Source organism: Camelus ferus, chromosome 11, assembly GCF_009834535.1.
Source record: "Camelus ferus isolate YT-003-E chromosome 11, BCGSAC_Cfer_1.0, whole genome shotgun sequence".
Taxonomy (NCBI): Eukaryota; Metazoa; Chordata; class Mammalia; order Artiodactyla; family Camelidae; genus Camelus; species Camelus ferus.
In genome coordinates, this window is record NC_045706.1 from 54674817 (window position 1) to 54698336 (window position 23520).

General features: G+C 56.2%; 1 protein-coding gene and 1 long non-coding RNA gene across 6 annotated transcripts in view; one reads left to right on the top strand and one right to left on the bottom strand.

The window, feature by feature from the left end:
- The window catches only part of ZMIZ1 (zinc finger MIZ-type containing 1), a 229344-nt gene that overhangs the window by 97478 nt on the left and 108346 nt on the right, over positions 1-23520 (top strand). The window lies entirely within an intron of this gene.
- LOC116667210 lies at positions 11714-12869 on the bottom strand. Its single transcript, XR_004324024.1, has 4 exons — positions 12826-12869; positions 12413-12573; positions 12064-12234; positions 11714-11892 (listed from the first exon to the last, which is right to left on the bottom strand). It is a non-coding gene; the product is annotated as an uncharacterized LOC116667210 (long non-coding RNA).

The following is a 23520-nucleotide window of genomic DNA, read 5'->3' on the forward strand; positions in this document are numbered from 1 at the left end:
GTAGGGGGCTGGTTGGGTGGTGGCATTTGTACCAGAGCACCAGTGGGCACACACCCAGGCTGTCTCCTGCCACAAGGAGGATGGAGTGAGGCTGTGGCTCTGCCACTGAGGCAGCCATGCCCTCAGGCCTGGTGCACTGTAGGCCACATACATATTAAGTGGATGAACAGCACTGTAGGCCACGTACATATTAAGTGGATGAACAGCACAGAGTAACTAGCCTTCGAGTGTTGTGGGAATGAACAGCACATAGTAAATGCTCAATAAATGCCAATGGAATGGAGGCTACATGACACACACTCAGGTATCTGCTGAATGACTGAGAACCCAGATCAGGAAGCAACAGGGCCAAAGAGATGGGGACAAGGCCTGGGGACAGGGAGCAGAGCCAAGAGTGGCCCAGAATAATTCCTCAGAACCCAGGGTCGCTCAGTGTGGGAACTGACTAAGCGGGGACACGGTAAGTGAAGACATGCAGGGCCCAGCTGCAGAGCAGTGGGAGCGTCCCTGGGACACACTTGTACACAGCGTTCAGTGCACGCTCCAGACAGGCCCAGCTGTCCGGGAGCGTCTGGGACAGGAGGAAAATGCTTGCCCATCACAGGACGCAAACTCTCTGAAAAATCATTTGAAGTCTCCCATTATCCATCTCTGCTCATGTCCTTCCAGACCCTTCCCAGCTCCGTGGAAAGATGAACGCCCAGCGGTGAGAGAATAGGCCCTTCCCCCAAATCAGTCTTTTGTAATGGAAATAAATTATCTGCCAGCCTTTGGTGCCCAGCAGTTTGATAATTCAGGTGTTTAAATGGTAATGACCATGGGGCCAGCCTGGGGAGGAAGCCAGCAAGTCAAATGGGAGATTCAACAGGAATTAAAGGCATTTAATTTCAGTGCAATATGATTTTTCCAAATTTGCCACCTCTACACCAAGAATGAGCTGACCGGAGACACCAGGACCCCTCCGCTGAGGGCTGATGCGCCGGGCCAGCTTGGCTTCACCAAAGAGTACCTGGGCTGTGGAGTTTCTGGGAGGTGGCAGGAGCTTGGTGGTTGTGAGTGCAGAAAAGGACAAAAAGGGTCAGAGGGCAGTCAGCAAATCCCTCAGGCCCCAAAGACAACCTGCTCCTTTTTTAGAGGCTGGAGAGGGATCTCCTGGAGAGTAATAAAGGAAGAATTTAAGAATAGACCCCAATCAGCAAACAGAGCAAAGTGACTTGCCCAGGGACACTCAGTCAGGATTTAAGACCCGGTCCTTGCTGTTAATCATGATGCCTTGTGTATATGTGTATGTGGGTAGGGAGGGGTCTTAACGGCAGTTGTGTTAATTAGCACTCACCCCATGGACTTTATATGCAGTATCTAATTTAATCTTCATAGAGCCTGTTTTGCAAATAAGTGAACTGTGAAACAGAAGTTTAATAGCACACCCACTGTATGCAGCCACTGGGAGCTGGGGCCAGAATTTGAACCCAGCTCCATTTGACTTTCAAGCCTGAGTCCTCAGCCAGACCCAAGGCACAGAGCTCCCACTCTGGGCATCGTGGGGGCAAAGCACCCCCACCTAACCAGGAAGATCAAAGGGGCTTCCTGGAGGCATGTCAGTTTCATCTCTGACAGACAGGTATCTTTAAATCTTCAGGTCCTGAGCTGTGTAAGGTCAGGTTACCTGACCTCCCAGAGGCTCTTCCTCTTCATCACCTGGGGCACCTCACTAGGCCTTGGAGGCGCAGAGCCAGGGGGGACCTCGGGACACAGCAGGACTTCTTGGGGTTCAGCTGCCCGTCTCTCTCAGTTCCTGGACACCAGCCTTACAGCATCTGGACAGGGAAGGAGACTGCTGGTAGCAGCAAGTCTTACCAGAAGAGTCTGCCAGGGCTTGGAGCTGCTGCATCTGCAGTATTCTGTCTGTCTGTCTGTCCCACTGCCACCTTTGTACCCCCTGGTTGCTTCATCAGCCTGTCTTTGTGGCCCTCCCTCTCACGCTCACCCTCTCACTCTCTGGATCTCTCATGCACCCATTTGGTCTGTCTCCTTGCTTGTGTTTGTCCTGCCCAGGGCAGCTGTGCTGCACAACTCCAGGGGGCGCCCCTTCCACAGATGCGCTCTGTCTCTGGGCCTTTTTCTGACTCTATCTCAGCACTGGTTTGTCCCTTAGTGCCTCCCTAACTTGTTTCCTCTTTCTTACTGCATTCCTTGCTATTTTTTTCTCTCAGCCTCTCATTTCCCTCTCTAGATGTGCGTCCATGTGTGTAAGCCTGTATGCGTGTGTCCCTCCCACTCCCTGTGTACACACACACACACACACACACACCCTTCTCTGCCCCTCTGCAGGCTGGGTGCAGGTTCCTCCCTGCTCCAGAGGGCACAGCTGGCTCCCCACAGGCCAGCCAGCAGGAGCACAGCCTGGAGCTGCAGCCCGAGTACCCGCCCCCAGTAGCCCTCGTGTTCTCCATGTCCAGAAGGCTCTGTGGCCGTGTCTGCAGTGGGCCTCCCTGGCCCGGCTTGCAGGACTCCTGGGAGCCGGTGCAAGCCTGGCCATCAACCACCTGGAAAGTGGCTCTCATCTGGGAATAGGGATGCCCTGGACGGAAAGAAGCAGGGAGGAGACAGTTTGTGAAAAAACAAACAAGGGATTAGGATCCCTGAAAATGTGTCCTTTGTCTAGTGCAAGTCCCAGAAGGTGAGAGACGGGGCACAGAGAGGGCACTGTGCAGATGGGGCTGGATGAGAATCACAACAGGGTGATGGGATGGGGCCCTTGGGCAGGGATGTGTCTCCTCTTCCCCTAGAAATGTCATAAATCTGTGGCTCACAGGCAGAGTTACCAGGCCGCTCCAAACCCACTGTGTGAGCAGAGCCTGCAGACCACCACCCTTCAGTCAGTCCTGCTGCTGTGTCCTAGCACCCTTCTGAGTGTTTGGGAGACCTCAGTGAGCAAGGGACCAGGACCGTGCCCTCACAGCCTGACGCTAGCAGCGAGAGACAGAAGCCGAGGTCATTAGAGCCCCCAGGCCTTCCCCACAGTCCCCTTCCCCATTTGAGCAGCAAATAGGTGGGGTGTCAGCCCTGAGGCCCTCCTGTATGCCCGGTCACAGCCCGTCAGTGTTACCCACGGCATTCAGTGCACACTGGCTGAATGACCGAACACCCCTGCTGCTGGCATTGCTCAGTTTCCTGGAAGTTCCAGAAGCACCTGGAGATGAGAGGGACTGGCTGGACCTGCGTGGAAGGGAAGCTTATGCCAGCCTGGGCAAGGGCAGCTCCAAACACCAAGGAAGAGAGCCGAGAGCAGCAGTGAGAAGGGGTGGGGAGGCCAGCTTTGCCGTGCACTCAGACCCCTAGTTCCGTGTCACCAGCCACGTGACCGAAGAGAGGTTTCTAAACCTCTCTGGGTGTGTTTCCTCATCTGTAAGATTGGAAGGTCAGACAGCTCATGGGAGTGCTCTGTGGCTTAAATGTGGTCTCAGTGCCTGGCTCATAGGTATGCAGTGGAGGTCAACTGTCATCACCGTTGTGGGGGGACACGGCGGGTGCAGGACAGTCCCATTTCACCATGGGACTCAGTTGGGGACCTGCCAGTCCGGGTTGAGGTCATTCTTTCTTCACGAACAATCTGGTGGCATTGGGAAGCCTCTTCTCTCTGTGGGCCTCAGTTTCCCCATCTGTCAGCAAGGGAGTGGACTAGCTGATGTGGGAGCCAGAGGCCAGGGGTTGGAGTTTGCGGGGTGGAATCACCAGGTGCATCAGCTGCTAAAACCACAAAAACTGCCAAGTGTCCGTGGCCAGAGCTGTCCCAGAGCAACGGCTCTCGGGGATCCCCGGAAGTACCCCTGCGGTCCTGGGGCTCAGCTGGGCCTGCCAAGGGCTCCTAACGGCGCTGGGGCAGAATCGCTCTCCCCGCACGGCTGACTGGTGGAGCGCAGGCCTGCTCGCACAGCGCCTGGCAGGGACCCGTAAATTGAAAACATGATGTTTCCTGTCGGAGGCCAGCGCGGGGCTGGACTCGGTGTGGCCTTGGAAAGCTGGCCTCACTCTCAGGAAGCCCTGCTCCCCACAGCATCGCCACAAAAACAGTGGAAAAGTGAAACCTTTTCAAGTCTGTGTTTCCACTGTAAACAGGGGATGAAAGCTGGCCCCTCGCCTCCTGGCTCTGCTCAGCCAGCTCCTCCACCCTGCGCCAGCCTGCCCAGTCTTTGGAGGCACCTCAGCCGCCCCCTCTGCCCCAGACAGTGCCCCTCTGATTGGAGAAGCCTTTTGCCTCTAATTTATGAAGCCTTTGAGTTTAGTTCAAGCATGCCCAGGCCCAGTAGTCCACAGCACCATCTTTTGAGGTGAGTGGGGCAAGAGGAGAACGCCAATGCACAGATAGGTATAGGACTCCCCCAAAGTCACACAGCAAAATGAGAGCGTCCCTTGTCCCCTCCTTCCTGCCTGGAGTGACTTCACATGGGAGGCTCTCATAGGTGGGCACACGTGCCTATGCAAAGCTGCTACCTAAATCCAGCAAGAGTTTCTTTGACGTCCTATAAATGGAGAATGTGGTGCAAGTAGCATTTAGTGGAAGGTGGCTTATTTATTTTAATCTCTATAAAGTTTTGTTTTCTCCTTATTGTAAAATGAATGCGTGCTTGTTGCATAAAAGTCTGGAAGTCACAGAAAAGTTCAAAGGAGAAAAATAAAACCTGCCCATCATCCTACCAACCAGAGATCATCCTGGTCAACATCCTGATGTATTTCTCTCTGGTCACTTTATAATTCTCTTTCCTTCTCTTTTGGACCTAAAATGTCATGAGCAGTTTTCAGGGTCACTCAGTGTTTGTTGAAAACGTGATTCTTAATGGCCCCGTGGAGGGGCCCAGAGGAGGGCCAGGGCTATAGCCCCCTTCACAGGTCTGCATGGCCCTGGCTTGGCTGGGGGTGATGTGGTGGGACTCGGAGCCAACCTGCAGTTCATGGTGAAGGTGGCCTTGCCGGGACCCCAGGCTGGAGAACCCAAGTGGCTCTGATTTGCACGTGACTCTGGGTCTGTCTCCCCATCTGTTAAACAGACAGAAGGGCGGACGGTCTCCATCCAGCCCTCATGCCTCAGTTGGCCTGCTGCGAGCCCTGTGTGCCTGTAGACGCAGCAATGGCTTCCTTCATGGGTCAGCCCGACACTGAGTGCCTAATGCGTGCAGGTGTGGGTCGGCCTCTATGGTATGAGGCGCCTGTTCCCGGCCCTGCTCTCCCCGAAGCTGCACCTCCCCCCCTCCTGCCCCTTTTAACCCGCAAGTCCACCCAGCCCCCCTCCTCCTGGACCCTTCTCCAGGGGGAGGCTGGAGCCCAGCTGGGCAGGGGTGGCCGGGGTCCCAGGAGGAGACATCTCCAGCCCCCTCCGCCTGCCAACGTCCTTGGTGGCCCCAAGACAGCTTTATGGAGGACGGATAGAGGCCGTCTCCCTCCTGGCAGGTTTATTTCTTCATTTTTCAAGCCCTGTTCTGATTTTTCCATGTCTCCCCGCCCCCTCCTTTCGCGTGCTTCCTTTCCTTCCCCCTCTAATCTGTCAGCCCAGCTAGAAGAGAGGGCCACTGGCCTCCAAGGTGATTGAATTATTGGGGTGGGGGGAGAGGCCAGGCTTTTCTGCGTGAGTGCTTTTGGCTTCCTGCCCTTGGAGAGGGGCTGGGGGAGGGGTGCGGTGGTGGCGACAGTGGGCGGTGGGCTTCCCAGACAGCCCTGCTCTCCCCTGTCTGGGCCACAGCTGAGCCCTGCCACCGACAGTGTGGGCTGGCCCCGGGCCACCACTCCACCACCCTGCTCTCCCCAGCCCATGCTGTTCAGGCCTCAGTTTCACCTCCAGCTGAACGGGCAGGCCTCTGTCCCATCACAGTGGGGAAGGAGAGGCATCGGGGCAGGGGTGACTCACGTGTGAGAATTTCTTAAATTCTGCTATCTCTGTGCTGCAGGCCAGGGGCCCAGGATGGAGAAAAGAAGGGAGGTTAGCACTTACCTGCTGTGTACACCAGCCATTTTCACATGCATGACTTCATGTTCCCACCCCACCCCCCGCCCCCTCAAGAATAACTCAAAGCTAGGCAGCAACAGGTAAGAGATACTGGTCTCATTTTCACAGCTGAGACATATGCCCAGTACAGACCCCTTTTCTCGTTAACCTGCGGGCTCCTGGGGGACAGATGCTCTGTTGGGGTCCTTTCTGGCTCTCCGGGAACAGCAGAAGGTGAGACTCTCAGGAGGGACCCAATAAATGCTTGAACTTGATTCTACTGAAGTGAGACCAGAGAAGTGAAGTCACTAGCCCAAGGTCACACAGCTAGGAATGGAGCCCTGCTTTGTCTGGCTCCAAGCCACCTCTACTGCTCTGGGTGTTGACAGGGAGGCCTGCGTTCTAGCTGGTACTGTCCAGCCACAAGGCTACTGTGGTGGGTCGAGAGCTTGGTGCCTTCAGGTCTCATCCCCCTCCTGCCGGTGCCTGTGCCTCGGCTGCTCAGGCCCCACAGGCTCCCTCTCCAGCCTGCCTCGAGGAGGGGCTGGGAGGGGAAAGCCCCCTCCCCCGCTCTGGTCCGCACTCCAGCTCATGGAAATGAAAAACACATTGGCTTCATTATCCCGGACTGAATGAGCAGGGTTGCCATGGTGACAGCCATCTCAGGCCCGTGAGGGGGCAGGGAAGGGGCTGGTGAGGCCGTGGCAAGTGGGACCGGGCAGCGGGTGAGCAGATGCACCGGGCGGGCAGGCCCCAGGAACAACGGCCACTTGTGCTACCTGCCCTCACGTCAGGCCCCCGGCTTCAGATCACCATCCCTGGGCAGAGAGAAGCAGACAGGCCCCATCCTCCATTGACTGGCCCCTCGTTCTCCAGTCCTACCACCTGTCCATCTCTTCCTTCCCTCGAGGGGAGCCTCGTACCATGCTGGAAGTCAAGAGTCAGGGGAAAGATAGGAGGGGGCAGAAGCCTGTTCCCAGCAGAGAGACCAGCCCTAGGGCTCTGCTGGCCTCTCCAGTGGCGTGGATGGAAGAAATGGCTGAAGGTGCCAGGCCAGGCACACCCCAGCACTCCTGGGTGGTCATCCTGGTGACCCTGTCCTCAAGCAGAACCCTCTTACAAAAGGGTTGGTCTCAACTATTCAACAGGACAGTAAGTGTGACAGTGGCTGTGGGGATGTCAGCAGGGAGTCCTGGCCCAGCACAGCCTGTGCCTGTGGGCACCCCTGGCAAGTGTCCTTAGCTCCAGACCTGAGCTGGGTTGTCCCCATGGCCCTGACCCAGGCATCCTGATACCCAAATGAGACCTTGTCTCCCCAGGGCATGGATACCCCCTGCTACATGGCCTGTCACTCCAGGGCTTGAGTCTAAGAGTAACACCCCTAGGTAGGCCCTATCCCTTTGCTCAGCCTGGTCCAAGGGAGGCTGGCTGTACCTCCTTTCTCTTCCGGCTCCCTGGCGGTGTGGGAGCACAAGCTGCCCCTCTGGAGTGGCCCCAAACAAACATCGCCACCCCCATCTGAGCAGGCAGCCCCAGCTGGTCCTTTCATGTGACCCAGAGACACTGGGGCAGCTGCCAAGGGCCCCTGCTGGGAAGTATTGAGTGCCCTCAGGAGACTTCCCTCTCAGTGAGGGTCAGAGTAATCCAATGGGGACCCCAGCTCCAATTCCATCCTTGCCCCTACCCTAACCCCAGATCTGACCTCAGCCCCGATCTCCTGGCCCAGCCCACGTGGTCTCTCACGCCAGCCACTGTTCAAGCCATTCCGTCCACCCTGAATGCCCACCCTCACAGCCTGCACACTGCCAAGTCCGGCCTCCTCCCACTTCCTAGGTTAGATGAGGAAACCCAGGCGGAGTGAGGCATGTGCCTTGCCCAAGGCCGTGGAGTCAGGGCAACGCGGCTCAGGGTGGGTTGTCCCTTTCCCAGGACGCTGGGTCTTGCGTTCCTGGCTGAGATGGGCCAAGTGTCCACGTGTCCCTGGACCAAAGCTTAGCAGCTCTAGGGGTTGGTGACAGTTCCCTGCCAGAGCAGGTTTGGAGGAGAGGCAGAGAGCGCCAAGGTTTTGGCTCCTTGACAGCTATTCTCAGTTGGGAGGGGCCTGGGAAGGGCACTTAGGGGCTGGCCCTAGCCTTGCTGACCGGGCCTCAGTAAGCAGGGACAGTCCAGAAGCCCAGCCCACAAAGCGGTCATGTGCCTGTGAGGAGACAGGTGGTGAGCTGGGCAGACGTGGCCCGGGTGTCCGTGGCACTGCGGTGGCCTTGCCTCCTTCCAAATGGAGGTTGGCGCTGTGGGGAAGGCAGCACAGGAAGGAAGAACCCCAGCACCTCTCTGTGACAGGGGAAATCTAGAGGTTTCCAAGCAGCCGCCTGCCACCCCGCTGCAACCAGATCCCAGGCGCACGTTCTCAAATGCACATTCTCTGACCCTCCAAGGGAGGCTGGGGCAGAGCCCAGGAATCAGTGTCTTCGCCGCTTCCCAAGCCCCAGCCTGTGGGCAGTGCTCGCCCTGTTGCTTCCAGGGGCCTGGTGAGCCTCAGCGTCCTTCACCTTTCTGCAGAGGCCCCCTCCCTGCGCTTCTGGTTCCAGGATCATGACCCTTTGCTGACTGTCCCTGGGCCTCATCCCACAGAGGGCCAGCCTCAGGCCAACCCTCAAGTCTTGTGCACTCCTTTCCCCTTCTTCCTTCTCATCCATCGTCCACCCACCCTAAAGCCCACAGTCCCCATGGCATTTGTCCCCACCATTGACCTCCCGTGACTCGGCGGCTCTGTGTCCCAGGCCCGCCTCCCAGCCACCACCACTGCCACCACCCAGCTTTAGCTCCCCGCCCGTCGGCGGAGGGCGGCTGCTGGGCCAGGCTGTCATTTTCCCTGCTGGGGATTATAGGTTTGGGGCTGAGGGAGTCTGAGCTGGAGGAGGAGGAGCCGGGACTCTCACCCTGGTGCCAGTCCCTAGAGACACCTCATGGGTAGGGCAGCCTGGTGTGGAGTGCTCTGTGGGCTGGGATGGGGATTCCTGTAACCCACCCCCTCCCACAACCAGTTTGGCAACCTCTTTGCCCTGCCCTGGCCCATCCTCCCACCTGTGGGGGTGGGGCAGCAGGAGAATTGGCTGGGCGATCACAGACCTCCAAGAGGACCCAAGTGCTGGTTCCCCCATCGGGTGGCGTGTGCTGCAGTCACCATGCTGGCTGTTGGGGAAGGCTCTACGGAGCAAGGTTTGGAAAGAAAGCATATATGCCTTTTATGCTCCACTGTCACAGTGCCCCCCGGGGCTGGGTTTGGAGGGGACAGCGTGAGCTAGGCTCAAGAGTGTGTCAGCTCTGGTTCTGGGTATGCAGAAGCTGGTAACATCTCCTCGTGGTTCACAGCTGTGGGAACTGTGATGGGGTTTAACACCACTGGGATGACCCCAACCAAACCCAAAGCTGGGTCCCCTCTGGGGTAAATACCATGAACATCTGTGCGCCAGGAACAGGGTCCAAAGACCTCAGTGGGGTTTGAGGATTTGAGGGAACACAGTGGAGTGGTTCCCAGAACAGACTGGAATCAGACTGCTTGTGCTGGGATGCCAGATCAAGTCACATAACTTCTCTGAGCCTTGCCTCTGCATGTGACGTGTACTGAAATGAGACAAACCTTAAACACTTGGTATAGTACGAGGTACATGGGACGAGTTCAAGAGACGTTTTCTAGTGTTCTCCCTCTCAGTTCTATAGGTGCTAACAGGCCCTGCTCCCCATTTTCTGAGCAGTGATGACCAGAGTGAGAGGGCTGATGGGGTGTTGGGACCCACTGGAGGGTGGGAGATGGCTGGCCTGTGCCTGGTGGGGCTTCCCTGGGGCCAGGTCACTGGGTTTCTGATAAGCAGGAGCAGGTCACCCTAGGTCGGTGACCACTCCCAGGGCTGAGCTGGCTGAGCTGGCTGGACTGCTGGCCACCAGAGGGACCTCTGCAGAGCTAACCCACAGGTGGCTAGGTCACCTGGGGCCCTTTTCAGGAGCAGAGGCTGCTGGGAGGCCTGACTGTTCTTGGGAATTCATGGCATGTCTGCCTGTCACAAGTACCTCAGTAGGGAAGATTTGTGGGTGAGCTTTGCAATTCTGTTTTCTCGGTGGATTATAAATCAGCTGCGTGCACGCCCTGGATGCTGCCAGTCCAAGGTGCACATGTGTGCACACCCACGCCCATGCACAGAAACGTGGTCCAGGTCCTGCCTGCCATTCCCCAGGGTGGGAGAAGGTGCTGTCTGGGGAGCCGAGCTTGAGGAAGGGAAAAACCCAGGCCGCTACTCGCAGGATCCCAGAACTCTCCAGAATCAAGGAGTCAAGGCTGGGAGGCAGGATGTCCCAGTGGTTGGAGAAGTAGCATACCTTATGCATTAGTGTGAACTCAGGAGTCTGCTTGGCTGGCTCCAAACCTTGTCCCTACAACTAACCAGCTGTGTGCCCCTGGCCATGTTGCTTACAGAGCTCTGTGCCTTGGTTTCCATATCTGTGAAATGGAGCTAATTGTCGCATGAACTTCATAGGGTGGTTGAGAGAATAAAAGAAGTAAATGTGTGTACAGTGCTTAAAACAAGTCAGGTGCATAGTGAGAGCTCAGGAAGGCCTGGCTATCGTCATCTTCACCATCATCAGTTAAGAATATACCTAGATTTCGTCATCAGACGGGGGCTTGAATTCTCTCTCTGCCTCTTGCTCGCTGTACGAATGTGGGCTTGCTTCTGAGCCCTCAGTCCTCATCCATAAAGTGGACTGTTACTACCTACTTCATAGGACTGTCTGGCCTTAAAAGAGATAAAGCTTACAAAGGATGCACTGTGAGGCCCTCAGGAAGCATCAACCAGTGCTACGTCTGGCTCGAGGTAGAGCGTAGAGACTGGAGCCTCTGAGTCGGAGCCTCCCAGTAGCTCTGCTCTGGGGCCAGGCTTCCTGGAGAATGTTTAGATGCAGGGGGGATGGAGGGAGGCTCTGGGGAGGGGAGCGGAGCTGAGGGGAGGGGAGAATTCCAGGAACTTCTATCTCCCTTTTGCCACCAAGGGAGTAAACCACTAGCCTGAGTGACTCTCCTCCCCCTGCCCCTGTCACTCTATCCACCCCTCTCCTGAAAACAGGCTTGGAGACTGACAGGTGTGACTCACAGCTCTGCCACTCACTTACTGGGTGGCCTTGGGCAGGTCACTTGACCCCTCCATTCCCTCCAGCCGGGCATAATTGTGTCCGCTTCCCCCGGCAACTGGGGAAAGAGTTCAGTGAGACAGTGCGTGTGGCACAGGGCGCCGTGGGGTAAGCGCTCTGCAGATTCGATCACTGGCTCCTCTCTGTCTCCTCTCCTCTCCTCCTCCCACTCACCCCCACCCCTCCCACACCTGATGCACGGGTGGCATCTTCCCAGGCCAGACATTGAAACGTTTCTCTCCGGGCAGCCGGGCTCTAAAATCCACGAGGCGCCTCTGGAGCCACGTGAGTGAGCCTGGAGGCAGGGAGGTGACAGGAAATTCAGATCCTCTCTCTTCTAACGCAGTTCCCCTGTGCCAGCCACACAAGGCTGAAGCGTGCTGGACCGTCGGTCAGCCACCCACCCCAGATCCTTTACTGCTCCCTTGAGGTCCTCGGGTGCTGTCAAAAGCAGCATTTTTTACCTGCTCAGCCATAAAGCCCTGGAAAGCGGTGATCTGAGGATGAGTAGCTGCTTGCACCAGTGCCGAGGAGAGAGACAGGGACCGGGGCGCACGATTTTGCAGAGCTGACATTTTTGCACCTCTCCCACCCAGCTCACTGCCTGGGCAGGCGGGACAGTGAGACCTTGGCTGCAGATCATTGTCGGGAGCATCCCAGGCCAAGCCTTGGTCTCCCGGCAGAACTCTGGAGGCTGGACTTCTCTGTTGCCAAGGAAACCAGTGTGTTCCCTGGAAAGGAAACCACAGTGCCTTTGGCTGTTAAGACACCCCCCTCCTTCCCCCACCAAAAAAAAAAAAGAGTTCCCTCCAAAACTGATTTCCCCAAAAATGTCGAGTCGGCAGCCTCCTGCCTCCTCCCTGAGCCTGCTATAATTATAGAAGATGAAATCTGCCCCTGACCTTGTGCTTTTCACCTCTTTTTTAAACATTCCACTGTAGCATGAGGACATGTTTTGTTTTTTCTTATTTATCTTCCTCCCATGCCAGCTGGGGCTCCGAGTCCTTCTCTCCTCTTGTTGACTGAAGCCAGAAGGGGAAGGACTTCCACTTTTTTCTGTTGTTGTTGTTCAGCTGTCAGCAAAAAGAAAACAAGCAGGTTATATTTGGAAAGCAGAGGGTCTCAGCCACCAGATCGCTATGTCCAGGGCAGGTCACAGCCTTGTATCTCCTCACGCAACAAAGGCTTGAAATATGACCCACAGATTTTCAGAGAGATGGAAGCTTTTGCAGGAGGCCTGTCTTTACTCACACAGACTTTTAAATGCCTTTGGAGGATCATGGGGAATTCTCCACTGGTTAGGAAAGGGATGGTTCTAGAAAAGGATCCTCTGGAACACCGCTACAGCAGAGCAGTCTGGTGGAGGCAGGGTCTGGAGGACTCACGTGTCGTTTCCATCCATCTTCTGATCCCTGTGCAAGGAGGTAGGGAGCTTTCACCCTGTTCCACAGACAAGGTGCCTGGGCCTCAGCAGAGGTTTTGAGATCGGCTAAGAAGTGGAGTTGGGATTCACAGCCAAGGGCCCAGGGACCCCGTGGGTCAGTTCATTAGGAGACAAAACAAAATAGGAAAAAAAGGAGAGAGAAATGTGGCCAGGGTTCATTTCAAGATCCCTGATGTTTTGCAGGGGAGACAGTTAGGGAAGGAGAAGGATGTAAACAGACCTTGGTCCCAGACCCAGACACGCTTCTCCCCGTCTCGGGCCCGGGTCTCCCCCTCTGAACAACTGTCTCAGGCCTGATGCCTCTGGAGGCCCCGCCCAGGTCTGTCCCATGGTCAATGTTCCCAGAGCCACTTTGTTTTGGTGATCTGAGCAGTTAATTTTTCACCTAGAAGGGACTCTCTGTTCCGTAAGTAATTTTAAACAAATTCTGTTCCTGTCCCTGCACTTCCGTGGGGGAAAAAACAAGACCCAGCTGGGTTTTCCACCATCCTCAGCAGACAAGGATTTGCAGGCAGTAGGCGCTCCAGGCCGTCCTGCCCTGAGAGCCCTGGGCAGCAGGGTCTGGCGCTCTATTCAGGGAAACAGCCACAAGGGGCACGATGACCCAACCTCAAGTCAAGCAGATGAGTCCCAAACAACCGTCTTGCTGGGCCTTGAGTCCCTTTCGGCCCCATTCTGGGCTTTTGACAGATCTTTCCTGGTGATTCCTGAACCCCTCTGTCAGATCTTGCTATTAGCACGAGGCTCTCAGAGTGTAGAGTAAACTAATGAATTACAGCATGATTACACAGCACATAATTAACTTTGTAATTAATATGCAACTGCCACTTAAGCTAAAACACTGCTTATAGAGACGTACGGCAATAGTAAATCACAGGTCAGAAATAGCACTTTGGAATTTTCAAAAGAATGAGCGTAAGCAGGGAATCACTTAAGGCAGCAGGGCGAGTTAATTAAAAAGCAGATGAATAGTGAGCGTCCTGCTTCATCTCAGTACCTTCTCCCTTAAGAAAGACCCCAATGCCGCCCTGCCAGGGGGCTGGCCAGGCCTGGTCAGAAGGGCCCTGGGCATGTGTGGTTTTATTTCCAAAATAAACAGGCCTTCCTTGCCCCAGCCCAGCCCACCCCCATGTCTTGGCCCTCTGCCCAGCCACACCGCCCCTGCTAGGCGCCTCGGCTCTGCCCCTCCACCTCCAGAAAGTTTATGGCACTGCCCCCAGCCCAACTCTGGGCCTTCTAGGGTCTAGCCCCCGTGGTGGGCACTGCCAGCAGATCACTAAGTACAGCTTGTCTGCCTTCCCCTGGATTCTAGGCTTCTGGGACTCAGGGGTGCCATCTCTTTTGTTGTTACTTAATTATTCCTTTCTTCCTCACCCTCCTCCCAGAGCATTAAAGCTAGAAACCACCTTAGGAGTCGTCACACCCAGTGCCCACTTCACCAAGGCCAGACAGTTGAGGGGCTGAGGGTTACGGTCACAGGGCAATGTGGGCCCTGAGCTGGCGGGCATTCCTCCCCTGCATCCTGTTCTAGCCCTGTATAGGGCTGGGTGGGCCTTTGAAGTGAGTCAAACCTGGGTTCCAATCTCAGCAACCCCACCGCCCCACTGTGTGACGTTAGGCAAGTTACCTAACCTCTCTGGGCCTCAGTTTCCTCATGTGTAGTCTGAGCAATGATGCCTACCTCCAGGGGTCCAGTGTGGGAATTAGGTGAGAAAAACATGAGTGAAAGGGCCTGGTGCAAAGTGAGTGCTCACTAAATCCTGAGTGTCCCCTGCCGTCCTCAGAGGTTTAGAGGGTGCGGGAAGACGCACGTGACATCTCAATCAGTCCCATCCTTCAGGGGCTGAGAAAACAGGCCCGAGAGGTCAACCGTGCGTCCACAGCACCGCACATGTAACTAGCATGATGGGGCCCCCCGAGAACGGATGCGTGTCCAACCTGTCCACATGTCCAACTCTAGGCCGGGCACAGCCAGGGCAAAGCTGGCACGGGGCAGTGCCCAGCGGACGGCTGAACTGGAGCTGGGCCGTGTGCAAAGCCGCTTTCCCAGCCCCCAACCCCTGGATGGAGTGGAGGTAGCTTGATTTAGGGGACGGATGCCGGGCTCTGAAGTCTGACAGACAGGCTCGAGTCCCAGCTTTGCCATTTTCTGATCTTGAGCAAGTTCCTTAATCATTTTGAGTCTTATTTTTCCCATCTGCAGACGATGCGAATCATTCTGCGTCGTTACAAAGATAATTCACAGAAAACACCAAGTGCGCTGCCGACACACAGCAGATGCTCTGTGATACCTGTTACTGTTCTTCTTGTTCATAATTATGAACACGGCGACTTCTGAGTGGTTGCTGGATGGCTACCCACGCCCACAGCCCCAGGGAGAGAACACAGGCCTGTGCCCTCCCTTTAGAGTTCTTGGCTTAGGTGGGGCAGGAGAGCCAGCCTCCCCAGCCAACCCAGTCTCTGCCTCAGGCACCTCAGTTGACATTCCAACTCTGGCCTTTGCCCTTCCAGAAAGTGACCCAGGCCTCTCTCCTCTGGACCTGGGCCAGCCTTGCTGGGGGTGGGCAGCTGCAACTCCTGCCTGGTTGGGTACATCAAGGTGGTGGTGGCTTCATGAAGCTGGCCGTGATATTGGATTCAGAAACCAGGGCCCCAGTCTTCTCGGGCAGTGGGTTTCTGATCTTGGTGCAGAGGCCCTGTGACTTCTCTTCCCGCAGACACTTCAGTATCTGGTCCCCCAGCCTGCCAGCCTGCCCATCTTCCTCTGCAGTCTCTCTCCCTGCTTTTCAGCCTCTTCACCCTACAGCCACTCCTCTTAGGTCGGCATTTGTCAAAGCCATTTCTGGGGAAAACTAGCTCTGTGTGATTTTCAAATGTGTTTAGCGAAAAAATTGTATTGTGCTCTGGTCACTTTGAAGAAGGCCAGATTCTTTAAGGCCCTTCGACTGCCAGTGTGCCTCGTACTCTCCCAACGAGGGTGGGATATGCAGCTTCTCCCCAGCCCACCTGACCAGAGTCCTTCATTCAGGGGGGAGCTCACGAATCCGTGTCCAGGGCACAGACCTCAGGCCACCTGGTCTGGGGTGTGCTGGCCCCTGCCCCCCTTTTTTCCTGGAATAGGCAGTGTGCCCCCTCCGGTTTCCCTAACTGGACAGACTCCACATGGGCATCCAGGCGCTGCTCTGGAGTAGTGGTGCTCAGCTTACACTTCCCAGAGCACTGACCCTATCCCTCCTTCCTTCTGGAACTTTCCACAACTGGCTTTTGCCTCAAGGACAGATCCCTCCCGCTCCTAAACCCGGCATTGTGGCCGGTGGGCACAGGACTCCTGCCTCAGCCACCCACATCCTCTGAGGCCTGGCACCGAGCCCACAGGGTGGTTCCCAGAGGCACCCATGCGAGGGACATGGAGCAGGCAGCCTCGCCCCCACCCCTCCACCAGAGCCCTGGCCCCTTTCATTGTTGCATCAGCTGAGCTTCTGCCTAAGATGTTGTTGCAAGATTAAAAAAATAAGTTTCAAAAATAGGTTTAAAAAAAAAGTTGAAGGTCTGCAGTGTCTAGGGTGGTGGCTTTTAACTCCCGCTCGCCCCCCAGCAAGCACCGGCTCCTCTCTGGCCCTGGCTTCCTTCTGCTGTGATGGAGAAGATAAGGCCCACCTGCCCCTGTGTAGAACCCATGCCCACATGCTTGGGGCTGTGCTCAGTGCTTCCTATTCACTAACTCTCTTAACGAACGCGGCAGCCTATGCAGTCGGTACCATTGTTGTTGCCTCCCTTTTACAGATGGGGAGACGGAGACAGACAGAGGGCAGCGTTTTGCCCCATGTCACAGAAGCTAGCTAGTGACAGAGCCAGGATTTGAACCCAGGCAGCCTGCTGGCCTTAACCGCTAAGCTATACTGCCCTGGGGAAATGAGGTAATGACGAGGGTCAGGTGGGGTTGTGACACCAGTGCTTTGTAAACTGTAGAGTGCCTTGCACAGTTAGAGTGTCAAGTCAGCACACATTTTTGGAGCACCTAGGGTGAATTTTTGTCTCTCAGCAGACATTCAGAAAGCATGTTTTCAGGTCGCCTGTGGGGTACCCAGCTTGTCCCTGGAGGGTGCCAGGGATGGGACCCCCACTCCCAGCCTGGGTCGGAGGTGGCCTAGTCCCTGAGTAACCTCATGCCCAGAGAGTCCCTGAGTGCAGATGAGATGACAGGCAGGGTGATGGGCACCAGACAAGGCTGACTTACCCCCTGTACATGGGCCTTCTAGAAAGAGGCAGGACTTGTGCCAGCGTCAGCCCAGCTGGGATGCCAAAAATCCACATGGAGCCATGAGGACTTCACAGGGCTTCTGCAGAAAAATCCACAGATGTTTCCCAGTGGGAGCAGAGCCCCTGCTCTGGGCCAGGTTGGCATGGCCTGCCATGATCTCCCTGTCCTTGCCCTCCCCCACCTCGAGGCTCCTGAAGCTCCTCCAGGCAGGCCCCCACCCTAGCTGTCTGTGGCTGCAGGCCTGCCCTAGACAGGCACCTGCAGGGGGTACCTAGACATGGTTGGGGCAGAAAACGCTGAGAAGTTCAGGGTAGCCAGAGCTCCCGAGGCCTGAATATAGGTCCTGGCCCCACTTCTGACCCAGAACAGGTACTTCAAGGCTCTGCTTTGCCTCCACCCCCACTGCTGCCCTGGGCCTCAGTTTCCTCATTATGTAAATGACAGATCTGAGCAAATCCCCAGGTCCATTCTAGATCTAAGCCAGGAGGACTGTCCCTAGAGCTGAAGCTGTTTAAGAAATCTGCAGGATATTTACAGCCTTCTAGAGGACACCAGATAGTGGTCAAGGAACCGTGGCTCCATCTCCAGCTTCATCCCACCCTGTGTCCTCTGAGTGCCCTCGGGGAACTGTTTCCACCCTCCCTCTTCTCCACTTCCAAAGCGGGGAAGGCATCTGAGTCTTTGGAATCGCCTTGAGACAAAGCCAGGCCAGAGCCACTGCACTGTCCTGGGGAAGGCCTGCGGCCCGGGCCCAGCACCAGACAGCGTCAGGCAGGACTGGGACTCCCTGTCTCAGCACTGTCCTCCATCGGCCAGCAATGACAGTCACCTTTCTCACATGCAGGGTAATTGGGACCAGAAAAGGAAATGTGAGGAAGGCTAACATATTCCCATGGAGAGCATGATGCAGTAGAACATGATGGGTGGTGTAACCAGGTTGGGGTTCAAGTCCTGCCACTGCCACTTCTCAGTAGTGTGACCTTGAGCAAGTCTTTGCACCTACGAGCCTCATTTTCTTCATCTCCCGGGTGGTAATAATGATTGGCACATATAGGTCCAGTGGTTGTTCGGTTGTTCAGTATCTCTTTGCATTCTGAGCAAACAAAAAGCAGAGGTGGCATAGCCTTGGGGAGGAGAGAAAACCCAGCAACCTTATCCAGGGCTGAAGCTGGCCCTCCTTCCCCTTCTGGGGAGAGAAGCTGTCAGTGAAAGTTCACTGTGAGGTCATGGATTTGGAGTACCGCCAGAGGGTGGCAGGAGAGTTTGGCCTCAGGGGCGTGGCCTGAGCCTGTTGAGACGTCACATGCCCCAGAGGGATGAGGCACACTGGAGCGCAGCTGGGATTCCCAGCACAGCGTGGGCCGGGACAGGGGCCAGCACCTTTGTCAGGGCAGCGTCGACACCCGTTCTCCCAGGCCGGTCATCCTCCCCTCTGGATTAACTCTTGTGTCCCAGAACAGGCTGTCGGGCAGACACAGCTGTGTGGGGCTGGCCCTCAGAAAGCCCTGACTCTGAAACACCCAGGGGACACTGTGTCATCCCATTAACACCATTGACACTGGGGGTGACTGTAGACGAGGATGAGCACTGGGAATTGGGTCATGGACAGAGGTGGGCCCACCCTTCTGGGAGCCTCAAGTGCCATGCCAGAGCGTCTGAACTCTGTACCGCCAGGTATGGAGCCCTGTGCAGTCTTGGCATAGGGGCACTCCTCCAAGTTGAGGAGGGGGAACCAGATTTGGAAGAGCTGTTGTCCGAGTTAGGATTTCCCTCTTCAGAGCACTGTGCCCTGCCGACTTTACTTACTCAGATTCTCAGCCCAGCGGGGCAGGGAGGGGCTGTACCTTGCTTTTGGACAGATGAGAACACAGGCTCAGGGAGATAAAGTGCCCTCCCACAGCCTCACAGCCAAGACAGTCTGGCTCTCAGGGCCCACCCCCTGCCCAGGGGCCTCGCCCCGTGCAAGGCCACAAGCTGGCCCCAGGGCCTGTGCCAGTTGCCCCGGCCAAGAATGGGCAGCAGCTGGTGCTGGTCAGCTGCCTGGAGCTGCCTCTTCCCTCCCTCTCCCCTCTCATGTTCTGTCCCTCTGCCCCTCCTCCCTGACTTCCCTGGGGTAGGGCACAAAGTCACTCTGACTGTCTGCGCTTCACCACCACCCTCTTCCTCTGACTCCAGGCAGGAGGATCGGGAGTGGAAGAGTCACCCGCTCTGCGACCACAGTCAGCTGCGGCACCTCTCTGAGCTCCTTTGCCTTTAAGATGAGGAAGGCATTAAACTGTATCAGTGCTGTCTTAACCTTAGTCACTTTTGTACTGTTTATACCCTGTTTAAAATGTTTCTTTACTCCATTTAGGTCTGCCATCCCTCCCTAATTTAACCCTATCCTAAATAATAATATCCAGGAACTCTCCAGTGATGATTGTTCTAGTCCACATACTCCACTATGAAAATGCAAAAGCTTTGCCCATGGACCACCTAAAACCATTCTTGTTCCACCAGTGGTACAGGTTTCACTCTTTGGGAACCCCAGACTGGGTTATCAGAGTATCTCTCAGTCTAAGATCTTCTGATTCTGGCTGGGTCATTGGGTTTTCAGCTTTTGCCACTCTGGGCTGGACAATGGCCATCCATCCATCAAATGAGGATTGCTGAGCACCTTCTGGGTACCAAGCCCCAGGCTAGGCTCTGGGAGTCCATAACCGGAAGACATCCCAGCTGACGGGGGAGATGGCTGCAAAGATACCCTGCTGGTCTGGTACCACCAAGATGGGGGTGTGTGACAGGGGCACTGGGGACATAGGAGTAGAAGTGAGTGGCTCTGCTGGAAGAAACCAACCAAGAGGGCAACCGTTGAACCAGCCTTGATGGATGAAGGGGGTCAGGCATTCTGAGCTGGGCAAGGGGGCAAAGAGGTGTGATCTCCAGAGCACAGTCCAGGAGATAAGGAGCAGCTCCACATGGAGGACATGGGATGCAGCAGGGTAGGAGGTGGGGGCAGGCCAAGGAGACCCGGACTGACACTGTCATGTGCAGGTCACCGCTGAACCCAAGGCCCCCGACATCTGCCCCTTTTGGAGTTTGAAGGGTAAAGGGGCTGGCTGAGATGGTCCCCTGGAACCCCAGGCTCTCCCACCAGGCTGAGCAGCAGGCAGATCCCAAGCTCCCTGGCCCTAGCGATGTCTCGGAACGCAGCCTCTGCTCTGCAGACTGTAGGTACAGCCCCCCACCCCTGCTGCCGGCACTGCTCGCCCCGGGGGATTGAGCTGCAGATGTGCACGGTGATTGAATCGTTTCTGCACACCGCTGCTCACACAGCTCCCCTGGGGGCCCGCCACTTGCCTATGCAAGCTGTCAGGAGATGTGTGTGCTTCATGAGTCTGGGCCAGCACTCGAGTGCGTGTACCTACACTTAAGTGTGCAAAGGAGGTACTTAAGTATGTGGAGTGTGCACACACATGTGCAAATGCCTCTCCCCTGGATGCATGTGTGTTAAGTGTACCAGTTAACTTGCTTCACCTCAAAAGTAAAACACACTGATGTTAGTACCACTGATGTCAGCCTGCCACCCTAGGGAGCTGCCTCCCGAGCTCCAGCACTGCCCTTCCCATGGGGCAGCTAAGAGCAGCCCCCTCCCCATTTCTAGGGAGGAGCCTGCTGAGGGCCACATGCCACTCCAACGTTTCAGAGGCCCAGGCTCCTCCTTAGACCCAGCGAGACGAGTTCCAGTGCCTCTCGGCCCTTGCCTCCTGGTGTCCCTCCCCTCCTTCGGCCCCTGCCTCCCATCCTGTCACAGGAGGGTACAGGACCAAGTGGTCCCCAGGTGCCCATTCAGCTCTCAACAGTCTCGCCTCTGAGCAGCCCTGAGAGCCTCTGGCCTTTCCTGAGCAGGCCTTCTGTGATCCGCTGAGGGCGAGCTCGCCGGCGCCCCCCTGGTGATGACAAGTGCAAAATAGAAGCTCTGCCCTTTCAGTAGCCCCCCCGGGAGTTGGGAAGACAGGGCCAATCCAGATGTCACCATCAGAAAACCTGCCCACACGCAATTAAGCCGAGCATAAGCGCAAGGAAAAGTGTGCAGCAGAGAAAGATACAGCATTTTCAGTCTTAGGTGACCCTGGCACAGCGGCATTCCCAGCGTGTCCTGGGCCTGCAGGCTTCGCAGTCCTGGAGGTAAGCATTCCACGCTTGTCTGAGATGGCGTTTTCCGAACAGCTGGAGCTCCTCACACCGACATCCTAAGATGTTGGATTTTGAAGGGCTGAGAACCGCTGGCCAGCCTTCATTTTACAGATGGGAAAACTGAGGACTGGAGGAAGGGACCGCAGGGGGTTGACCACCTGAGCACCCCAGCCATTCCGAGGCAGACATGTCAGGAAGGGCCGAGGCCGTGGGTGCACGCAGGGCCAGGCCAGAGTGAGCTCTGCTTGGGAGGGGGCCCGGCTGTGGTAGGCTCTGGAGCTGCAGCCACCACGGATGATTTGCAGCCACTTGTGGAGTCTTAGAGGAGGCCAGGCTGGGAGGAGGGAGGCAGCAGCCAAGCCCAGTGATGCTCCTGCAGCGGAGGGCGACCTCTGCTGGCCGCTGAGCGCTCGCCACTTCCCGACACTGGCCGGCATGCAGGGAGCCCAGCGGCACTGGGAAGGCCTTGGAAGCAAGTGGATGGGTTTGGGCAGGTTGGGTGGAACCAGGGGAGCATCTCTTTGGGTCCAGGCACAGCCTTGGGTGAGGACTTCCAGGAGGCTCTGATCTCCAGTCTTGGAGGAATGGAAAGAACGACATATGAATGGTTAGAAAGGCAGGGGGTTTGAATCTCAGCTCAGCACCATCCTGGCTGTGTGACCCTGGGCAAGTCCCTTCACTTCTCTGAGCCTTTTAGGATTAAGTGAATTAGCAACTCACAAGGCCTGGCCTGGTGCCTGAACAGAGCGGGTGTGGAACAAATGGAAGATCTCAGGCTGCTACCTCTTGCCCCCATCCTTCAGCCTGCCTCTTTTCTCCAGGCCCAAGACATTCAGCCTTCCAGGCCTTGACCCTTTCTCTGAAGGGGCTAGAGCTGCCAGACCCGTCCATTCCTAGTGTTAGTAACTCCAGTTTTCCGTTGATCTTGGTGGTTTAAAAATGTCACCTGATCTGTGAGTGTCTCCTTAATCAGCCAGACATCTTGTTCTTTTATAGATTAAGACATACATGGCACACAGTTGTCCCTGTGATCTGTGATGTCTCTCCTCTCTACCCTCTGGGTCTCGCCGGTATCCCAGGCCCGGCCGTTCATTCCTGGTTCCTACAACATGGAGCCCTGACCTGGAGAAAAGCCCCCCTGGGGTCTAGACTCAGCCCAGATGTGCCATGTGACCTTAGACACATCACTTGTGGGCCTCAGACTCCTGAGAATAAATTAGCTAAACTCAGGGTGGTGGGAGACCTCAAAATACCTTTGGCCAATGACATTCTAAGCATCTTTGAATCCAGAAGCCAACTCAGTCCAGCCATTGGGTGCCAGACCAGGGTTGCCCGTGAGCCAGAGTGGAGATGGACCCAAACTTGGACAGTCTGTCTCCCCTCTACTGTTTGCTTCCTCTGGTGAGACCTGTAGCCCTGGCCATGGCTCAACAGGGGAGGACAACCTCAGGGCCCCCAGGGGCTCTCTGGGTGGGTCTGGACTCCTGGTGCCTGCTTGGGGCTTCCCTGGGTGGGCTGAGCATCTGTAGGCCCCAGAAACAATCTGTCAGTCATTTGGCAAGGATTTATCAAGGCCCCACCAAGTCTCTGACCCTACAGACAAAATGCTGTGCCCATCCAGGGAAAAGTTCCTACTTAAGAGACAGAGCCTCGTGAGGCCACCTAACCCCTGCTCCTCACCATCCTGCTCTACAAATGGGAGGAGCCTGCTCAAAGCCCCTCTGTCCGGAGCATGCAGGTGCTCACTGCAGAGAAGGAGGGCCCTGATGAGAGAGCCCCAAACCTCCACAGTGCAGATTTCCACCCCTCTGGGCAAGCAGCTTCATCAACAGCACCCCCTGCTGGCCACTTGGGCCGGCCCTTTGTCCTGGTTGGCTGCCGCCTGCGGACAGGGGATTGAAGCCTGGGGCTTCTTTATGCTTCCCTTCAGGCTCCTCCTGAGCTAGTTTAATGGGTCTCTTTGGCTCAGCGTCCCTGCCCCACTGGCTGTGGACACAGCACTCTTTAACTGGGACCTTGGTGGCCATTGTTCACTCCTGCCCCAGGTGAGGGCTGAAAAGGCCTAGCTCCCTGTGTACCATGTGCCTGGGAGACCACCAGGGACACTTCCACTCAGGTGGTGTCTGGCATCGGGAACTGAAGTGGCCTCACCAAAGATGGCATTGTCTCATTCCTGTTCTGCCCCCCCCCCATGTCCCTGCTTCCCCCACCATGGCTTGTCCTTGGCCCTGGGAGCCCTTGTCATGGGAGCTCTGGGTGAGGCTCTGTGCAGGTAAACTCAGGAGGAGAAACTCAGCCCCAGCTCGGGAGGCCTGCAGGGGTAGCAAGGGGAGTGACACTCGTCACTGCTTCTCCCTGGACACACACACACTTACGGCACTGCAGCAGCCTCCAGTGGGCACCCCTGGACTATACAAAAGTTTAGGGAAAGCCAGGATTCTGTAGCCCCTGCTACTATAAGCCCTGAGCCTCAGTTTC